The 18,588-nt window shown below is 32.4% G+C and overlaps 1 protein-coding gene across 3 annotated transcripts in view; it reads right to left on the bottom strand.

Annotated features, from left to right (window-relative positions):
* The window catches only part of LOC148281489 (uncharacterized), a 163,909-nt gene that overhangs the window by 50,571 nt on the left and 94,750 nt on the right, over positions 1 to 18,588 (bottom strand). The gene's annotated exons all lie outside the window — the stretch shown is intronic.

The following is an 18,588-nucleotide window of genomic DNA, read 5'->3' as shown; positions in this document are numbered from 1 at the left end:
GACTGTCTAACTAAGGTTATTTTACCCCGTTCTAAAACAGTCAAAAAATATAAAAAACAGTAATCAATTTATAGAAACAGTTATAAAGATACAGGACAAAGTGAAAAACGAAGTAAAAAATGGAGTAAAAACATGGTAAAAAATGTAGTAAAAACATAGTAAAATGTAATAAAAACATAGTAAAATTGTAGTAAAAACATAGTAAAAATGTAGTAAAAACATAGTAAAAATGTAGTAAAAAAAACGTAGCAAAAAAATAAATTATAAAAACAAAGTAATAAATGCAGTGAAAACATAGTAAAAAAAACCATGAAAATATATAAATATGTCTATAAAAATATTTTGAAACTCAGTAAAATGCGAAATAAAAACAGAATACATAGTAAGAAACATATTTAAAGTCATAATAAAAAAATGAATGTATGTTGTATAGCAAAAAGCATATTTAAAGAAAGAAAAAAAAAAACAGCATATTAAAAAATAAAGTAAAAGATGTAATAAAAATTTAAAAAATAAATACATAGTTAAAACCAGTTAAAAAGTCATGAGGATCTTAAAAATTAAATCAGTAAAAAACTAAAAGTATATATTAACAATTTAAATTAAAACTAAATATGGTAATTCATTCCGAAAAGTACAAACAAAACTAAACACAATTTTTTTTTCTTCGCTTACAATAAAAAAAATTAAAAAAAACGACCGGACAATGCCGATTAAACAACCCTTTCTTTACAGAAAACGATATCGAATGGAACAAGTAAACTTATTAATTTAGAAATTACACCTGTTGGTGTCGACGGAAACTAGAAACACACAAATGAAAAGATTTTTTACTAGGAAGAAAAAAAACCAGCTAATCGGGATTTTATTTAACTTGGAGAAAAAAACATTTCTTACAATGCAGATCGACGGATGAAATCAATTAAAACATATACAAACTTCAATAATTGTAAAAAGAGCGGTGGAAAAAAAATCGAAAAACGATTTTTAAGTTTTTTAATGGGTGAATGAGTCATTCGAATCGTGGTTTAACTTTCCAAAAGGAGTCAAACAGGTATGTGTAATGTCACCGTGGTTGTTCAACATGTACATTGATAACTGTATGAAAGAACTGAAAGATTTAAGAATCAGAGCAAAAATGAGAAGTATAACTGTTAACTGTTATCTGTATGCTGATGATGCCGTGCTTCTTGCTAGCAGCAAAGAAAACCGCGATTCTTGGTAACAAAAATCTACGATGTATGCAAGAAAAACGATCTGCTCATGAATGTTGATAAATCGAAAGAGATGGTTTTTGAAAGGGATGAAAATGTAACTAAATGTGAGATCAGTGTGAACGGAGATATTCTGAATCAGGTAGAAGAATCAGTGTATCTGGTAAGTATGTTTACTCGGGATGAAAAGAGTGAGAAAGATTTTGAAAGGAGGGTGAGTGCCGGGAACAGGGTGAACAATGCACTGAAATCTACTTTGGCAAACGACTTATCGCAGGAGGCAAGTTTTAGTGCCAACTCTAATGTATGGGAGCGAAGTTTTTATACATCTATTTATTTTTTTTGTAATATGAATATTTTTTCACGCCTATAGGGTTTTTAAATTTTTACAAACAAAATACTTTTGAAGAAACACAACAAGAAGATCGCATAATATTTTAAGAAACAGAATTAGAATATTGTTTAAAATAATATATAAATTAAGAGATACAGTAGGTATAGTAATTCGAAACGTAAAAAATATAATATTACTTATAGATTTTAATACTATAGAATATTATTGTATTGTTGTAGGATACAATTAAAATAAAAGGTTAAAATGTTAATTAAACGAACATCATAAATGTACCAACTGACTGACCTACAAAAAACTGTAGTGCATTTATAATGTGGATTAATATATATTTTTTTAAATACAACAATAGTATACACAGTACGGCATAAAAAAAAAAAAAGTTTGAAAATCTTACAGTACTTACAGAATAAAATGGCGGGAAATTTTAATCTGGGGGGGATTCAAATTTGAGTCTGGAAGAGCGAGAAAATGGCTCAAGAGAATTCAGAGAACGAATGGCAACATTCTGCAAGATAATATGAAACTATAAATAAATGTAGGTTAAGGGTGGAAGGGGCTAATGTTGTATAATTAATATCGCCTCTGGTTGTTGAATGCCAAAACTGGCGGAGAGGCTTTGCGACATTTTGCTTCAGTAGGTATAATCACACTACGAAATAACAAGTTTTTTATATAACCGGTTGGCTTGAATGACTTAAACACTGCATTTTTATAATAAAATTATGCTCGCTGTTTACTGATAGGTATTCGAAAAAATCATTATGATAATGCGTCAATTTTAAGAAATGGTAAGTTGTTTATTGGGGACAATTAATTATGGTAAATTTAGTACTGGAAATATTTCAAGTAAACTAATTTGCGTCAAGAAAATTATTTAATATTTATACCAATAAATTATTAACATGTTTTGTCACGTAATGTGACCAAAGTATTACGCGTGTTGGCCAATAAAATACTTTAAAAAAAAAACTGAAATTGTATGCAAAATATGGCTGACTTAATGTCATAGGAAAAAATAATTATACCCGTGCGTCTTATTAACTTTTTGTTTTTGTTTATTGGAAGATAAATTAATTTTTATTTGCATAGGTGCTTTTTATTAAATATTATTTACAATATTTTGAGTTTGTCCAAATTTTCGTAGACAAGGACGACAAACTCAAAATATTGTTGATAAATTACCTGGTCCATGAAGAAGTAGGTATAGAAATTGAAAAAATGATATTTTCGGGCGTTGCCTAGTATGTATGTGAAATAATTCAATTAGATGAATCTCACCCGCATAAATAAAGGTTTCAGCTCTTTAACTTCACAAACATCAACAGATGAAAGAATTGAAGGAATATAGATGTTCAAATATAGGCAGAATGGTGAATGTTACACAGTGTGTAAAGTGGCCACTTAAACCAGCCATTGACAGGTCATAAGCCCTGTAGATGCCTGGACTTCTATATTACCTTCTCTTAAATGTTCTTCATCTCTGTTGTAATATGTTAAATATTATTTGTAGATATTTGTGAATTATTAAGTATTTAGATTATAGTGTTAACATATAGTCAACTAACAGTGCCAGTCTCAAAGTCGAATGTTTGAATTAAATGATCAAATTTAGCGATCATTCATGATCGATTTGCGGAATAAAATAAATGAGAAATGTATCCATAGTAAAGTCAACAAGGTAATGTGTAGGCACATGATTTGTTTGTGGGTCAGTATTTCACGCACACCTTCCTACACAAAACATTTTAAACACAACTGATGCGAAACAGTAAAATAAGTGCTGATAAGAATGTTTTTATTAACAGAACGTGATATTAAAACATAACAGGAACATTTGAAAAGAAGACAAACGAATAGGGGAAGGTGGGGCATGATGGGGTAGTGGGGCAAGATGGGGCCCTGCGATAAAAGCCGAAATCTGCCGAGTAGCTCCGAGCACATTACACCATTTGATGCTCTTCTTAGACCCCCCACCAATGATGAAATTGCAGCGGACATATGTGCACGCTCCGATACGCAGCGATACTAAACGTGTTTTTCGCTAATTTTATGTTATTTTATCGAGTTTTGCTGCTTGTGACATTAAAGGAAGCCTATCGTGATTTTAACTGGCTGATGGTCGCTTTACAAGCTCAAAGTATTGTAATTTACAGTAAGTTCATCAATTATTTCCAGAGAAATTGTATTTCGTAAACAATAAGCGTTGTTAACAAGCATAGTAAAAGGGGTAAGACAGGGTATCGGTACCCCATCTTACCTCATTGCTTGAATACAATGTAGCAACAGTTTTTATTTTCTTTGTTAAGCAGAATGTGGTCCGAAACTACGTTTAAAAGATCAAGAGGGGGAGTCGGTCAAAGGAATGCACGAATCGAGATAAAGAAGACATTTTAGAAGGGAGAAAAGGATATAAACTAGCTGCAAGATTTTATTCAATTCCTCAAACTACTTTGGAGCGAAAAGTTATGTTGGCCAGGCAAAATAATAACAAGATAGATAACGTGAAGGTTCTTTTGGGTCCTAAACATACAGTTTTTAATGAAAATGAAGTAGCCATCGAAACGATCAAGACGTAACTCTTCTTCCATAAATGATGAAGATGATACACAGTGCCTGTTTTGTAGAGGGTCATACGTTGAGTCAAATAAAGGCTGGATAGCGTGTCAAATGTGCCAGAGCTGGGCACACTGTTCATGCGCTGGAGTAGACGAAAAAAACCAAGACGCCATTCTTGTCTGTCCTAGTTGCGAACCGCAGTAGGCGGTACCCCATCTTTCCCCACCAGTGGGGCAAGACGGGATAATTACGACTGTTTTGAATTGATTTATTTCAGTAGTTTTTTTTATCTTATTTTTAGTTTTTTTGTAACACGTTTGTTAGATTAAAGATCAAAGTTTATAAAAATTCTTTTTTTAAAGGATTTAAAAAAAGAAACGCGTTTTATTGACGTATAACCTTAAAGGCCCCATCATGCCCCACCCTCCCCTACGCACAGTTCAAACTGTAAAAATCACGTTTGGGTACCTAGTTGAAAATATGCAATAAAAATACAGTTTCAAGACTTGATATGGCAATTTGACGAATTTTCTGGAAAGGAGTGCCAAAAGCTGCCCTTGGTTTTGAATTTAAATATTGCGTGTAAAAAAACCATGTCCATTTACTTCATGAAAATAAGGCAATTAATATGCATAATATTACAATAAAACTAATGATGCGCTAAAAACACAGAAATATATATAAATTTTTTTGTAATAATATAAATTTAAAATTACGCCTAAAAAAAACTCATGCAACTTTTCAATTTAATAACGTGAATTAAATTGAATAGATTAAATTATTGAACTTATTTAAAATAAAACACTTTGTAAATTTACCACACAAGAGTTTAATATATTGTAACACGACTAGTTTCGGGTAATCAGTATTACCCATCCTCAGGTGTAAATATAAACTAAACTAAAATACATGCACAGATTAATACTTAGGTACTGATAGGGTCGGGTGGAGATTGTAACAGCAAATATATCGGCCAAACTGAGAGAAATTTAAAATTTAGAATTAACGAACACCGCCGTGGACTTCCTAGTAATAGTTTTTCTGAATTCCCTAACCATATTATGGATACAAACCATTCGTTTCATTCACATAAAATTAAACTTTTGCATACGGTCATAAATAAAGGTATCATAATGAACAACTTAGAAAATATTGAAATACAAAAAAAATAAAATTCAGAGAAAACTTTAATTAATAATATTATATTTCAAAATGCATCACACCTGCTATCAAAATCCCCCTAATTTGGAAAACCCCACCCCCTCCACCTCACATTACCTTCCCCCTTCCACCGACCCTATCAGTACCTAAGTATTAATCCGTGTATGTATTTTAGTTTAGTTTATATTTACACCTGAGGATGGGTAATACTGATTACCCGAAACTAGTCGTGTTATAATATATTAAACTTTTGTGTGGTAAATTTACAGTGTTTTATTTTTAATAAATTCAAAATGTTTTTCCACAAAGTAAATGCTGAAACAATAAATAATATGATTAAATTATTATTTATTTATATTTATACATCATCTTCAATTTTACATAATTCAGAAAAAAAAGTTTGAATACATACGTTTGTATTAAATTATTTCTGGGATTTAACAAATTCAAATATTAAAAATAAAAATCTGAAGCGTAAAAATTTTGATGACTTTTCATTATTTTTAAAATAAGTCGTAGCCATTAGTCTTTGTAACAAACAGCGGGCAAAATTTATGCCATACGTTTCAAATACCCACAGATTCAATTTCATTGTTTTGCTGAAGTATCATATCATATTAAAATTAATATGAATTGCTTCATCGACATAATGTTTTGTTTGTTTTAATTAAACCTAGTTATTTTATATTGTTTATTTTATTTATTTATATTTTGTAATTGATGTTTAATTTTTTAGTATTGATTTGAATTATTTTATCATTACCTAAAGAAAAAAACACATGCAAGAGAAAAGTTTCTGTCTTAACACAGAACATTCCTAGCTAGTCAGGATTTAAAACAAAGAACTGCAAAAATAGTAAATTAAACATATTCTACACAGATAATTGAAGCGTATCAAAATACCGGTATATCTATGTTCATACTTCATGCATATAATTATATTAAATTATTTAAATAACTTAAGTGTTAGACGATACAAGTTTTGTGAATACTATTAAACCTATGTGATACCCATAAAATTAGTTTCGTTGTGTAAAATGGTTTTTTATTCCCCTGAATATATTAACAAGGTATAATAATGCAAATTAATTTTTAATTTGAAAGGTATGCGTGAGCATTTTGTGTTACGAAACTACGCAAAAGCCTAAAATGATGATAGCAAAATTTATTGGTGTGAAATTAGCATGGACAGGGTAGGACTAAGGAATGAGAATAATGGTTCGGGTGTGTAGGGGTGTGTTCAGGAAGTAAAACACGGTGAACTGGAAAATGGCCAATTTATCATAGAACAATGCATACCACTGCTACGCTTTTGCTAATTGCTATCATTAGCAAGATATTAGCAAATCCAACTATACGCATTACTAAAAACTGATCTGAAGTGATGTATGAGTTTTATAGTATTTATGTATTTAAAACAAACAAGACAACATAGATAGTACACAAGTAAAACATAACAGTACCGTCGCATCGTCATTAAAGATATAATGTTGTGAACTTGATATTTATGTTTAAAGCCTTAACTGTGTAGTCAAACATTTTAACTAATGTGAGTTATAACTAATTATGGAATTTTATATCTAACAATTTCGGGTCGTCCCCGTCTTTTCGTCAGAATACTCACTACTTTAACACAAAAATGCTCTTTCACCTCCACCAAAATAAAATAATATTCCCTAATAAAGTATCAAATGTATTTCCTATTCATTAAAAAATTTAACCCATCGGGTAAATTTCAACCTCCGACCCCCTCCCCTTCCCAAACCTCTACCCCTTCCCATCAAAACCCCGTACCGATTCTCCAACCTGCCACTAAATACTCCAAGCCGAATTTTTAGTGCATGTTCGGACGCGGTGGTGTTTTGCATCCCGCCCTATAACTCAGCATGTAATTTTTGTATTTTTCCATAAATAAAATGTCTACTACGGTGATGATGAAGGTCAATTTATATCTAAGTATTTGCATGTTAGATTAGTGAATGGCCTGACTAAGAGACGGGTGCGTCTCGGAACCGGTAGACATAAAAAGCCGATAAGTGGTTCTATACTAATATTCACTTACATTAGTTTTTGTAAACACTTGATGTAAAATTTAAATTATTCGTAATTTAAAAAAACCCTTCGTGGTTATTTATGTATAATATTATATAATCACATCATATGTCAAGTCATGTTACTCGCACTCGTATGTCTCGTCTAGTTGGTGAAGTTTTCACGAACTTCTTTATGTTGATTTTAAATTTATCTTCGGTGTAATTTTTCAGATAGCCAGGTAAGTCATTGTAGAGTTTAAGTACGTTGTTCAGTATTTTTGCCTGTCTTGGATTTGTCCTTTTAATGTAGTAGTGTTGTTGTTGCCTACGGTGCTATTCTGAACCGTGTTATATTTTTTTATGTCAGCATTTTAGGTTTCTGTTATATCATCGTCTAGTATGTTCCCCGATGCAATTTTGTGTACAATTTTTATCGCCTTGGTTCACATAATGATCTACTGGTGAGCGTGTCTTGTTTACAACATCTGCAACGTTAAGACAACACTAAAGTAAATAAAACAAAAAAGAAACAAATAAAGCACCTATCTATAAGAACATTTTATTATCTTGCAGATTATATCATGTGTGGTTATCCACAGGAGTAAACTCTCGGTCCGCCGCTTATTTCGATGAAAACATTCCAAAAAATAAACGAGTTTTTATGTTATTTTATGAAACAGAAAACCATAATTTAGTTTTCATTAAAGATGCTGCTAGATAAAAAACTTTTGCTATATGTAATTTTTTTTTTTTTATTGATACATTTCATAAAAGGTACATGTTTTTAAAAAATTCTATAAGATCTACTTTAATACATCTAGTAAATGTTATCACTGTAACTCTCCAAAAAAAGAGACAGAGAAACTGTTGTGCTTGGAGAGTGACTTACACTGTTGTAGTTGTTTATTTATAATTTTAAATATACGAGAACACGAGAAAAAAATAAAAACATAGGATACATGAAGAAAATAACATAAAACAATAATACATTCTTACTAATTAAAATTTAATGTAGTTTTTACACCTGTTCAAAAAATGGTTTACTTTAAATTGATTTATTGATTTATTATTTTAAATAGATTCTAGTTCATTGGGAAGATTATTATAATTTTTCACACCTTTGAAGACAAAGTTATTTTGACCATGACTTGTGTGGAATTTAGAAATTTTAATATTATGTTGGTATCTGTGTGACTTATTCATCTCAAATTCTTTTATTTTTTTCTTTTTTATATATTTGTATAATAGAATTTATTTTATAAAGAGTGTCTACTGTATGAACCTTAAATATTTTAAAAAGACTTTCCGTGTTGAATGTTGAGAGTTTCTTTATTACTTTAAAAATTAATATTTGTACTATTTTAAGAGGGTTTATTATATTGCCATATGTACCGCCCCATCCTATAATACCATATTGTAATAAAGATTGTAAAATTGAGTAATAAGCCCTTTTGAAATTATTGATTTTTAAAATATTCCTTAATAAAATAAATATGTATATACATTTTCTAATTCGTTTAACTAGTTCACTAATATGGTCTTTCCATTTTAAGTTTTGGTCTATGTATACACCAAGATATTTCATTTTATCAAGTACTGAACATGTTAGATCGCTATTAGTTTTGTTCCAATTGCTTTGGTAAATAATCATTTTTACTACTAAATCTAAATTTGTTTTGTTATTAAAAATGGGATGATTTTTGTCTTTTTCGTATTTAAAGATAATATATTTTTGTCAAACCATAATTTCAATTTATTTCTAACGTCATTAGCTACTAAATTTACTGAGTTCCAGTTAACTCCCTCAACTAAAATAACCGTATCATCGGCATATGATATTAATTTTTAATTTAAATTTTGACAAAATATGTCATTGACATAGAGAATAAATAGAAGTGGACCTATCACCGTACCCTGAGGTATCCCAAAATCGCAAGTCTCCAATTGACTATATGTATATTATATTTTTACCATTTGTGGTCGTACAAAATACAAAAGAAGATTTAATATGCTACCTTTAAAATTATCGTGACGTGTTTGTACATGTCATAAGAATTATACCTAATGTCAATGTTTTAAATTAATAATAAGCTAGATCAACCTTTTTCTACATTGATTGTTCGTTGAGGCTAAGTCATTGTCGCAATACATTGTATTAGATATGTAAATTAGTAAGAAATATCAGCTATCAAATCCAGCTCCAGGCGGTGTTTTAATATATTAGATAGTTGCGTCACAAATATTTCGAGGAAATAAATTTGGAGCACGAGCGGACAGAAAAAAATACTAAGTATTTTTTTAACGCATACATGAATATTATTATTAACCCTTTAGGTACCACAAGCGAGATATTTCACGCCTGGGCCTCGATTATGATGGGAAGATAAAGACGTCATATCTTCACCTTGACGGTATAGTTGAAGATAAATTCCCTCTAGCGATTACAAAGATATACTACCGACCCCCCACCTTCAAGTTTTGGGTAGGTAAATCGATATGAAAAAAAGGAAAGTGTCCGTCACGGTACACATCACTACGCTCTAAAATGACATGGCTTCAGTATGACGTCGTAGTTGAAGATAAAAGTCTCCTGACCGACTACAAAGATAAACTACCGATACCCCCACCATCAAGTTTTTATGTAAGTACATCGGTTTATGCCAACGGGTCTAGAACCCCTTGATACGTTTATCTACGCATTAAAAGTGTCAAAAATTTTGTTCCAACTAGCATTTTTTTCTTTAATTATGATTTATTAAATTTTTTAATCGTTTTGAGGTTGGCCTTTTTTTTCTTAAAAGCCTATTAAAAATATGAGAGAGATATAGTAAATTTTGAAGTCGAATTAAATTCCCACATAACTGTCAGTTTAATAAAACGAACGCCCAGATGCGAAAATAATATTGTTGGGTTCTGTTCTATTAACATATAAGAGTATCTAGGCGTTAGAAAGTTACCACTGTAAAAAAATCATTTAGTTATTATAATTTTTCCTGAGAGAACGTATCGAGATTCGGCCTTGTAATCACTCAGATCTACCTCAGTAGATAAATGCAGACGATCGTTAATCATATCGTTTTGGCAATGGTTAAAAGTCATGTGAAAATCATATTTAAGCAAGCTTGTTTTGCTTGAATTGGGATTAATTGGAGTTTATAATCGCTTTGAAGTGGGCACTTTCTATAACATAAGCCTATTCAAAACATAAATAAGAGCTATTTTTAATGTTAATGACGTAAGGAACGCGGATAAATTGTTTGCGGTCATTCGTTGGCTTGTTTCGATCAAATGATGTCGATTTGACAAGTAGGTAGAACATACCGAGGTAAGATATAGATAGCACAGAAGTTAAGTATACCGTCTCGATATATACAGATGAAGATGGCGTTCATAATCGAGGCACTGGTACAGTTTAACATATCTAAATTACGTTTTACCACCAATTAAAAACCATTCCACTCTTGATTCCGCATGATATTCTATGGCAAAACTGATATCTATCGACAGTATTTTAGTTTCCCACAAGCATTCCAAAATCTGTTAAATTTGTCTGGCGTTTAAACGGTTAAAGATCCGATGAAATAATTAAAGCTGTGTTCACACGAGGACAATACAATATATTGTCCTGTCCCAACACCGTGTACAGCTTCGACCGCGCAGAACAAGACCCCGAAAATGCGGCCATAGTTCACACGCGAAACGCTGCAAAAATGAATATAAACATTCGTGCGTTACGAGTGAGTGCCAAAAATACTTTTTATTTTATACCAAGATGTATTGAAAATGTCCAATTAAGTAATAAGAATGAATTTATTCAGCCAACATTATCGGCAGAAAACGCTCGGGAGCGACACGCACGCGCAAAGCAAGTGACTATTGTGCTACTGTCTTGTCCGTGAGCGTTCACAAAAAATTAAAGTTTTAAAACAAAAATTAGATCGGGTTGTGGTCCCGTGGCTAGTGTCTCGGACTTCCGGACCGAAGGTCCGTGGTTCGAATCCCACTCTACCCCAACTTGATTCTATTGCCATCGCGCTTTTAGAAGAGGGCGTAATCCATTGTCGTGGGGAGATAGCCTATATCTCTAGGACAATGTATCAGTCCATACTCCTGTTCTCCAAATTTCTGTTCACACGAGGACAACAGGTCCGATGCTGGGAAAGGACAATATTGTCCTGTCCTCGTGTGAGAGCTATTTTACGGATCCGTGGAGTTCCGGAGTTTTCATTTAAAACGTTATACACTAGTGGTGGCCAAACCGTGGCGCATGCGCCAAACGTGGCGCATTGAACAATCACAGTTAACGCATTGCATTCTTGTGGCCATTATTTAAAAATAAGCGCTATGACGTAAATTAATTAGTTGAATTACGTGAAGTATTCATTTTCCTCTCATAAGCGAAGCAGTTCCTATTCCTATTTTGATTTTACAACCCCAAACGTGAACGTAATAAGGTAAAAAAAGTTTGAGTTGTATGGCGCACCTGGCCTTGTATGTGAAAAAATTGGCGCATGGTATACAAAATGCTGGCCACCACTGTTATACACTATACGCAAAATCAACCAAATTGAGTTGTACTGGGTGGATTGAAGACATATTTTTCTTGTCGCAATTGACAACGTCCAAAGGGTGACGAAAACAATGTTCATAGTTAGGTTTTGTTTTATATTATGTCAAGAACAATTGGTAGTTGAAAGATCGTGTCCAGTTCTTGATCACCTTCAAATTAATGTCCGAATAATATTATACTTTAGGATGGATTTAAATGTAAACACACAAAATGAGCACGTTATACACTAATTTAAAAGTACGCAGTGATATTTATAATGTATCCTCTATTAAATGTCGTGACTTAAAATAAATCAACATAAATTAAAAAACCTCGTTTTCGTGTGTATTATTTTGTAGAAAACGTGTATTCACGATTTTTTTATAGTCCGATATATATTGTTCGATTTGAGTACCTAATGATTTTTTTCATCTATTGCAACTTTTTGCGTGCCATACCAATCAAGGATAAAAAAAGGTTTAATTTAATGAATTTTTTGAGATCTAAATTTGTTGCAACAGAGAGAGAAAACATTTTTGAGAAGGGAATGTGGAAGTCTAGGCATTAACAGGAATTTCGACTTGTCTTTGCACCCTGTGTAACATTCTGCCTACGTTTTTTTTTCATATTTATTATATTTTTTTCTTCGCATTTTACAATAAGTATATATGAGTTACAAATACAAAAAAAAACTATTATATTAACACCATAAAAACCCCACGAAGGCATGGCCTGTGTGTAAAAGAGCTAAAACCTTTATCATGTGGGTGAGATTCATCCGGCTGAACCAATTTACCTGATAGACAACGCCTGAACACAATTTTCCAAATTTTATACTTCTTCGTTTACCAGTAAGTTAGTTTTTTTTATAAGAAATATTTAATAAACATTAAAAAGTTCTTATTTATTAAGAGCCGTTAATGAGGATAACTACTAGCTACTAAAACAATATTATTTACTTACAGAAGCTGATTAAACACATAAATTTGCGTCAGTCTCAAGGTGCCTACTTTGCGCTGGGTTTTAAAAATACGCCCATAAATATTAAAGAATGCTCCCAGTATACGCAATACTAAATCGCAATATCTGGTCTATGGATGGATTTTTACTTCGGAATTCGCATCGAAAGTACAAGTGGAAGAACCGGCATTACGCGATCAACTAACTTGGGAATACGGGACCCGCGATAGTGAAAGCCCGGCTGAAATTCATGCAATATGCAGACCTCTAGTAAAAAAGATACCACTGAAAACGCCACATCACACCGATCAGTATCCGCGTTTCTTCGCGTTTTTACTCGACATAAAAGATAACCGCAAATCACTACGCCCAGACCGGCCCATAAGCAAGTTGGGTAAACTGGTTGATACCTTCGTGATTTTGCTGAACGCGACGTGAGTTGGTTCTTGATCAGTTGACGTTTAAAATAATCGCTTATTACATTTAAAAAAAGAAGGTCTCCGTGTAGAAATGATAGCTCATTTATAATGATACATGCAATAAGCATAAACAAGTCGAGTAACTTGACCCGAGGAGCCGATGAGAAAAATATCCATGGCCGGTTGACAATTATAAAGATGAACATAAATACTGTTTTAATTTTCATTAATCATGTTTTGACTTTGTAAGGCATGAAGTAACAAGAAAACGGACGCAGCAAACTCCGGTGACAACTGTCATCGAGCGGAGGCGATACGGTAGGCTTGGCAATGTGCGGCAGATGTCTTCTGAGAACCTTGACCACGCTTGGCTACTTTACAAGGAATCAGGTTCTCCACGTCCTGGACGTCCACTGCTGACTGTTCGGTGGTACTAGGAATAGAGCGAATTTACGAACAATGATTTTATTTTTTTGGGCTTAAACTGTTTGAATTATTTGGCTCGTGGAGGGGTGGTAACGGTTCTGGTTCTCCCGATCGGACTTGTTTCTTTCGGTTTACTAACAAGCTAATGAACTAACATACCCCATCGCCGTCAGAATTGGAAAAATTTGATTGAGGGTGACAGACAAATTGACTGTATATTAATATACATAGGTTGCTCTGACGGCAATCGGGGCATTGAAAGCAGTAAATGTAAATGTAAATTTTAAAAATAAAAATACGCGAATCTTTTAAAAATAAATCATTTTTTGAAAACATAAATAAATTTACCTTTCATTACAGCTAAAAAAAATGTTTTTGGAATGTGCGGACCTAAAAAGAGGCCACAAGACCTTTAAAACAGATTAGGGTGCGTGGGTGGGGCTTTTAATGCTGACTGTTCGTCGGCAGTTCGTGTCAGAACTACGGGACGCAGACCTGACATGGGAGGATGCGAAGGATCTGGCAGCCGACAGAGATGCTCCAACTTGGAAGTGAACATGTAATGATGATGAAAGATGTTGGAATCTTAAAAGAAAACAATAATAATTGAAACGCTGATTATTACAATTATTATAATCAAATCACGGATTCGTTATTAAAACAATACGGAGTATGCTAATATTTTAAGCAAACGCCACACATATAAGTGAGAAAGATAACATGCCATTTAACTTTAAAGGAGAAGCACTTAGTAACACCAAGATATACTTGGAAATAGATTTATCTTATAGATATCCAAGTCCGCAGTGTACATAAATAATTACAATTAATTACCACCTGTGGGTAAGAAGAAACGCGAAGATGCGGTTCAACCATACTAACGAAGAGGTCGTCCTTGACTCACACGACCCTGGGCACGGAGGCTAGTGGGAATTAACAAAAAGAGCTTTTCAAATTCACATAAAAGCTTTATTATGTATACAGACAAGACGGAGGAATTCAAGGGCTGTTTTTTTTCAAAGCCGCCTAGTCGACGGACGGTATGCGGTGTGAAGGTATAGAATGCCGAGCGGGAGATCTCATAATAAAACGCGTCGAGAGATATTCCCGACCTTTGACGAGTTCCTTTCTCCGAGAAATGCCACTAAAAAGATCGCTCTTATTGTTTAATAAGGTTTGAGTTCAGCATTGGCTCACGTATCTGCTAGGAAACATTAAAATCGTTTGTGAGAGCGGCGGGCGTTGTTGTGTAAATACATTCAGTGACGACGCGGCGATTGCACATTTCCACTACATTCATTAAAACGTAATTAAATAAATCGGATGAATTTCACTATAAAACTAGTGACCGACCGAAACAAGATATCCAGCCGAAACCGCAACTTATTGAAATAAGTTAAAAGTCGCTAAAAAAGGCCCCAAAATTAGGCGTTTTTATTGTTAAACCATACGAGTTCATTAAAATGACTGCTAAATAAAATACACAATAAAATAAAAGGCATGCATTTATTGAGTAAAATTGTTAATTTTCAGCGGTTTTTGGTTCATGTCATGTTATACATATAACTTTTATGTAACAGTTCTTCGATGTACGCTATACGAACTTTAACTTATTTACTATAAAGGAATCTTAATACAAAAATAAAAATAAAAAATTTATTAATTTTTCACGCCCATAAGGCTTTTACATACATGGAAGTTTTATAAAATATGAGTATATAAACAACATAAAATTTAAAAAAATACAATATAAAACAATGAAAAATAGAACAGTGTTTAGACGTTAAGTTGGTATAAAAAAGAATATAAGTATATAAACAACATAAATTTTAAAAAAAATACCATGTAAAGAAATTAAAGATAGGACCAGTGTTAAGAAGTATAGTTGGTATAAAAATAAAATATATAACTGTGTTTAGAAGTTAAGTTGGTTTTTAAAAAACTAAAAATAATAATAAAAAAATAATAATAAATTAAAAAAGTTAAAATTAAGCTAAAGAAATGCAGTAAAAGGTTTAAAGCAGTTAGGTACATAATGTTATAAAATACAATATAAACAGAATATTAAGTTCTATTTGATTTGGAACACACACATTGATATTTAAAATTTACAAGACTCACGTTAAAGACATCGATGTTGTTAGCATATTGGTTCGTAAGTACATGCATCCGCATTACTGGTTAATTCGCGCTTAAAGATCTTAGAACTACTATTTATATAGTCAACAAATCGCAAAATCAGTCTAGTTTTTATTTTTTACGTTAGACTGTGGCAATACATTAACTAATTATTTGAATTGACAACAATCTAATATCCGTATCTCTGATAATTTTCCACCCGAGTCGTTTTACTGGCCGAAACTTCGGTCGGTCACTATTTAAAACTTTACATAACTACATATCTATGCATTTTAATGTTAGATATAAAGAAATGCAGCAAACATCAAATAGGGATAATAAATAATAAGCCGATAAGGTAATTAATAACGGATAGTTACGTAAGTAAGAAAACGTATTTGATAATTATTTATCGAGGGTCAAGATTGTCTTCGGTCTCTTTACAACATAATACGAGAATAACATAACAAAATAAATAATGGTAATCGCCCACAACCCACAACCATGTATCGCTATGTAATACCGATGCTCATACAAATGGACTTCAACGTACGTACAAGGTACAAGTATGGACAAAGTATTTCCGACTGAAGTGTTTTGTTTAGCATAATGCTCGCTTTTCAACAGACGTAATACCTACATCGCGTTAATTTAATTTTAAACAGATTTATGTTATAATAACTAAACATTTTGTTGAATGTCACGTTTACAAGTTCTAAAAAAATAATCAAATAAAGAAGTTGTTGATCTTCACGATGCAGACAAATATGGCCAAAGTCAATTTACGCAGATCAAAGACATCTGTTTTTGTTTAATTAATAGGTAATTTATTATGGACGGAATCTAAATTATTGCAATAACAACTTTTTTAAAAGCAGTTAATAAAATTTATTTGGTAACGGTGTAATTTAAATCAATGAATATTGTGTGAGTCAGTAGATAAATATGCACCCAGATAAAACGTGACATAAAATCAGGCAAGGTTACACGCCTAAATACAATAACGAAAACGAAAAGGAAACTAAATATAGTCTTCATCATCAGTCGTGCAGATTGATGCAGTGTCATGACACCTCGGGCTTTCCAGATCACGGCAATATTTGCAGCGTAATTGATATGTTGACAGTTGAATGATGGATATACCCGGGTGTAGGAAAAAATTAAAGTTGAATTTATACTTGAATCTATAGAAGAATTAAATTTATAGGACGTAGGAAAATATTGCCAATCGTTATTTAGAAGAAAGTCCACTGGAAGCTCAAGTTAAGTATCGAATGGAACCACATTTTTTCAACACTCCGTAATAATACATTTTTTTTTTTAATAAAATAAATTTGCAGTGGTCAGTAAATAATATTTCATATTATATTCAATATTCTAAAAATTCTTATGAATCCAATGCAATGGTAATACAGTAAAATATCGATATCTGGAGAAGCGGATGTTCGATTCTAAGAAATAAAATCAATTTGCAAAAGTTCATTGAACGGAATAAGGAAAATCGATTATTTCGGGTTGTTGCATTTTTTAGATTAGAAGATCGCTTCGCAATAAAAATAACTCTACAACAGATAGGTATTTAAATAATCTGTCTAATAAAGTCATTTTAAATTCTGTCAAGGTAAATAAAGCAGTTTTTGGGTTTTTGAAACAATGATTAATTTCACCAATTCGATACTATTGAGACAAGACTTAGCATCGCAAGCGGACTGATCGTGGATAGATGATGAATAAATCATTTTAGGTTCGTGAACACCCGCGAGTCAGTTTCTGTATCTACGTCTAATTACAAATGTTGACGGTAACATCTTACCAGGGAGAAATGTTTGGTAAAAAAAAATGCAAGGCTAAATATTGACATGGTCATAGTTCAATGGCCGTTGACTGTTAAATAGAAGAACCGTAGAAACTGACTGAAGTGTCAATTCGATATTTCATTTAGTCGATGGGCGTGGGCTCCGAACAAACAATGCGCTGACGGGATTTATATGCTTTGCGACTGACATAATATTCTCAGGAGTAAATATGTACTCGGTGCTGTATTGTCTTTTGGTACGCGGCACACGGCATGAAGTGTTTTGTCTTCTGGTTGAGAGTTCCGAGCGAGGCGTACTATGGGCGGGTGGCCTACACGGTTCGTTCGGATCGGAAGCGAGTTTCCTGACATCTGCTTGTGCCTATCAATATGGATTTTGAAAAATAGTCCAAGGCGACGCAAATTGTGTTTAGGCGGTTGAACATAATGCACGTAATTAAATTGTTAAGAAAAACGATTTGGTTACTACCGACTACCTACTTATTCAATCGAGATGATAAAGAAATCAAATTGTAATTATCTGTGATCACATTTTTTGTGACGTCTGTTTTGCATTGTAATAGTATCGTCAAGCTAAAAAAAGTATCCCAATCAAATATCACCCCGGTTTGATTTAATTACTTTATTTTTAATATCGTGTAATTTTAGGAAAAATATATTAACCAGTGCTTTAAAAAGAGTAAAAGACAGATTTGGCAATCATCTGTCAAATAGAAAATATTAAAATTAAAGATTCTTTTCAGTACTCAAAGAAATGTATAAATCATGGATTTGTTTGAAGTAGGGAGAAAAATATGCAATCGCTATAAAAAGAGATTAATTTAGATCAACGGCCAATTACACCACACAATGATATGCCAAAATAAACAATACCAACGGGACCAAACAATAAATCATTGTATTAAATTACGATTGCCTCCTTTGTGATCGAAAACTGTATCGAAATAAGTACAACAACGCTTGATATCCAAAACGGTAATT

This window comes from Micrasema longulum, unplaced genomic scaffold, assembly GCF_059751315.1.
Source record: "Micrasema longulum isolate JH-2025_06_02 unplaced genomic scaffold, ASM5975131v1 h1tg000453l, whole genome shotgun sequence".
NCBI classification, from domain to species: domain Eukaryota; kingdom Metazoa; phylum Arthropoda; class Insecta; order Trichoptera; family Brachycentridae; genus Micrasema; species Micrasema longulum.
Note: the sequence above shows the minus strand (reverse complement) of the source record. Positions and strands in the feature narration are given on the sequence as shown.